Raw genomic sequence first — 4911 nt, 5'->3', positions numbered from 1 at the left:
AAAACTTCAGGTAGGGTAGGTTTCTGCAGAGGATATATGACTGGTCTGACACACCCATCCGTTTAGGAAAATGGCTGGAATAAGATACCTCTGTTAGAAGGTATGCCTTTCCCGATAGAACAAATGTTTTGTCTGCAAATTAAAGGGTAACTTGTAAAAGGTAGGCCTTTCCCAATAGAACAAATGTTTTGTCTGCAAATTGAGGGGTAACCTAGGAAACTCTACTTTGCTATACCTGGGGGCATGCAAACCTTTTTGCGTGAAAGTGAAAAACAACCATTTATTTTCTTAGTTTGTAGGTTCTTAACCCTTTAAACTCATAGGATTGGTTGTTCCTAGCTTACATAATAAAAGGAGTCGGAGCATAATTTCGAATGGTGCAAGCTCCCTAAAAAATGAACCTATCGATGAGACATCCTTATTATACGACTGGCATGAGCAGTTTTACGCGAAGTTCAAGCTCGTTAAAAATTAAACCTAGCAATGAGCATATGTTCCACCAGAGTTTAAGCTCATTAAAAATGAACCCACCTCCAGTAAATAACCATTGTGAATGATTATCATCAGCTTTTGAGCCTTGGTTGTGTTCTTACCATCACCTCCACTTTGTTTTAGCTGATCATTCACCTTCATTTGATTATTTACCCCTTTTGAGGAACAACTACGACGAGTGATCCTATTAGCCACCTTCTTTACACTGCCGTGATTGGAAAGTTCCAAACCTTACCTAGAACCGGCTGCTATCTGAAAACATCACTCGTTCCTAAAAAACGAGTCTCCTTTAAGCTCTTTTCATCTGACTCGTAAAATATGAAAAGATTGTCGAGCAATTGGCCTCTCCAGCTCGTTAAAGTGATTGTAAGTGCTATCCCTCCTCTAGATTTTAATCTTTTTGGACCTGAGGGATTATTACACAAAAAGATGGAGTGTTTGTCTTGTTCGGCTCGTTAAAACTATAAAAAAGTCATCCCTTTTGCATTGTTTTATACTTTTTCGGACTTAAGGGATTATATTACGAAAAAGGAATATTGGAGCTTTCTTTCCGTCTCTTTTCAGACTCTTTAAAATTGAAAAGGACCGAGTTATCCTTGTCGTTAAACTCGTTAAAAAATAGTGACAAACTTGTCCATTCAGACAAGAGCGAGTTTCACTGTTGCTAGGCTCGTTAAAACATAGCGATGGGTTTGCACGAAGGGAAAATTATAGAACAAGCATATGTTATACTCCTCAAGCTTGACAAAAATAAAGAGGTACTGGTCAGAAATGACTGGGGAAAATTGGGAAGAAAACTTGAAGAAACTTTATTGGTAGCAGGTCGCTCTTGAACATGACATTTTCACTCCATCACCATGATTGAGTTGGGTTGGGTTATTCCGTTCACCGATCATATCACCATTGTGTTGAGTCTTGAAAATGTCATTCATTTGTATTATACTTTCACTATTATGACCATTATATCACCTCCATTTCATCTCCATTTCACTACTATGTCACCACATTCATCCCACTTTCATTATCATTGGGCCACCTTTATGTTTTTCCAATATTTATTATTTCTAAGCCTTTTAAGTGAATTTGTGGTTAAACATTAGAAAATAATGTGCATATGCTTATACCTAACAAATGGGTTGAGGTTGTTGACATGTGTAGGTTGAAAGGAGACTTCTAGAAGACCCTTATGTGGCACTCTAAGGCCAAATTCGAATTTGGTTGGAAAGAATCATGGGATCATGAGGATATGTGTGACATCTCCTAATTGTATTGTAACTCTAAAAAGACATGTGTCTTATCAGTTCCTATTTTGATTAGGACTCTAGAGGTAGAGGGAGAGATTCATGGATTCTCATTAATGAGATGGCTCTCATCTTTTTGTATAAATAGGAGATCTCTCTCCTTCATTAGTTAGTCCTTTTTTTAGTCTTTTCTTAGTCCTTTTAGCTTGTTAGTCCCATGGCTTTTGAAAGCTTTTGTACTTTGTATTTTTGAAGAAATTGAATAAAGCTTTGATGTTCTCAACATGGAAGGAGATGTGAAGTAGATGTCATGGAGCATATTAGGATGTAAGTAGAGTAGATTTCATTTTGTAAATATTGCTTTGTAGAATGTAAGGTAGATTAGATTTTTCATTCATGCAATTTTAATTCATGCAAGTGTGTTTAATTTTGCTTTGATTTCATGACTAATGGCATATGTGATCATCTTGTCTATGTTGCTGACCTTTATTTTTCTAGTTTGATTTTCATTAGTATCATTTCTTTAACTTGCTTTACTTTCTGCTCTTAGATATCAAGTTGTTCATCTATTGATGGTTCTTTTTCCATAATCAAATAACTTTATTGGAGCCAAAATATCACTTAGTACAGCTTGGTTTAGTTTGCTTTAAGACTCACATTGCTGACTTGTTCATAACTGTTATCACATGATAAATCTAGCTGAAAGGCAAAAAGGTTAAGAAAAGGTTAAAGTAGTGTGATTTGTCTCCTTTAAGTAGTGTCACTTAGATTTCACATTTCATTTTCATTTTAAATCAGCAGCATAGATACTGGGCCGATGTCATTAGTCCTTTATTTGATGTCTTTATTTTCCTTTAAGCATTTGATTTCATAGGTAGTAGGGGGCCCCTGCCTTGTATAGTTGTCACTTTAATTTCTTGTATTTTTTTTCTGATTTTCATGTATATTAATGTACAGTTTGAATTACTGCATTTTATTTTCTTTTTAACATGTATATTATTGTACATAAATTGCTTTCAAGTTGATTGTAGATTAGTGATGCACATAGCCTTTTAATGAACTAATGACGTGATAGAATCATCTTGTCCTTTTGCTGAAGCAGCAAGGATACTGGTTCTCATAGTCATTCTCTCATTATTTGATTATTTCATTTTATTTTGATTGAACTAGTTGTATATTTACACTTTTGTTTAAATACTAACTCCATCAATAACATTTTTTAAGTTCTTTTGAAGTGCTAAGTTTTGGAAGTTACCATTAAGGACATAGGCCTTGTCTTGAAATCTTTATCCATACTTGTCTTTTAAAAGTATTCTTAAGACCTTAGAAAACCAACAAGAACAAAACCCCAAAAACAACATAAACTATAAAACAACGAAGTAAGAGAAAGGTTAACTAAGCACATATAGTGCACCACAATTCATCAGTTTACGATACCCGGATTGATAATTTATGTAGAGCAATTTAAGACATTAAATTGACTAGACATTTTGGCGCCGTTGCCGGGGAAGTGTAATTAGGAGACCTTATTTCTTACATCTGAAAAAAAAGGTTAATAATTCTTGAGTATGCTCTCCTTTTGCACTTTGTGTGATCTGGAGGATCAGAAAAAGGATTATTAAGTAAAAAAAAAAAATAATAATAATTCTTGAGTATGCTCTCCTCCTGCACTTTGTGTGATCTGGAGGATCAGAAAAAGAATTGTTAAGAAAAAATAGGAGACAAAATAAACTTCATCACTTCAATTGATTCAAGAAAAAAAAAAAAAAAAAAAGGAGAAGAGGAAAAAATAAACTTCATTTCATTTCCATTTTCACTCCATGCCATCCATTTCATCAATAAAAGTTATTTCTCCATGATCATTTCCATTAAGATTGCCTAACTATCTCTATCTAGCTAAGTGGTTGTTGTGACACTGGTTTCTGCAGCTGATACCTGTTTCCGCAGCTGATACCGGTTTCCGCAACCACCACTCTGTTTTTCAAACTTACAGTCAAGATGTTAGTGCAATAAAATGAAAATGCAGGAATGACTAAACAATATAAAAATTCACAATTTCAGAGAAAAAAAAAGAACTTCAAGTTGGACTATGCTCATCAAAATGTAAATCAACGTCTGAAGTTGTGTAATGAGTATAGGTTCCAGAAAGCTGAATGAGTATTGTGTCCTTCCTGAAGGCCAAATGTGTATTGGTGGGTGTTGTTATTCTGTGCCCGAATGAGCGAGCAATGATGATTCCTCCGACCCCATAAAAAGAGGTTTAGCTCAATAAAAATAGCGAACTATTTACCCTGCTTAGGCCTTTGTCCCTACTACTGGTGATGCCCTTACCTCTGTAGGTTATGCATCTGGATTTGGATATTTATATGGAACGGGGTGAGAATCTTCTTCTCGATCTACTGAACCAACTGAAGAACCATTTGCTGGATCAACGGCTTAGTGAACAGAATAATCTGCTCCATCAACAGAATCCAAAGCGGTAAACTCCATTAAGCCCGCTGAAGAGTCTCACCTTCACCAACTCCGTAGATTGAGAATTAACTCGCTGATCAGAGAGATTGATAAAAAGTGTCTCTCTGGCTTTCTTATAGGAAAGGTTGACCTTCGGCACATACATGATAGATGGAGTGGCACGAGTCAATGGTGTGATGAGAATGAATGACGAATTGGAAAGATCTTCACAGGCCGAAGGCAGAACAGTAAAAATTGATAACTCAGAAAAACGTAAACACAGAAAAAACGTCAAACTTCAAACGTTTGATTTACCCAAATGGAGATGAATTTAAAAAAAATAAAACATGGGTTTTTTTTCCAGTTGGGTTAGTTAGATAACCCAGAAACCGTTTGAGAAAATTCGTGGTGGTCTGGGAGAAATCTTCGGTTCTTTGGAGCCTCTTTTTTGCCGCCACGTGAAAAAATTGAGTTATTAACTGACAGTTTGATGTATTCCGCGTGCCTGAAGAAGGATAACGCCAATTTGATTATGTGTTGGACTCTTTGCCACCACGTCCTCTGCCCATATGCCACCCGTTGCAATTCATTAAAACCAGCAGTGATCCAAGTGAAGACGGCTCTGTTACGTAAACCAATTACATACGGCTCTTCACAGCCGCATAACTCCCGCTGCAAACTCCACGGCTGTGCTTCAAACCTTGATTACAGTCCGTTTACCAATAGC

Source organism: Pinus tabuliformis, chromosome 8 (genome assembly GCF_031772625.1).
Source record: "Pinus tabuliformis cultivar Carrire ecotype Pingquan chromosome 8, CPIR1, whole genome shotgun sequence".
Lineage (NCBI taxonomy): Eukaryota > Viridiplantae > Streptophyta > Pinopsida > Pinales > Pinaceae > Pinus > Pinus tabuliformis.
This window is presented reverse-complemented; position numbering follows the sequence as displayed.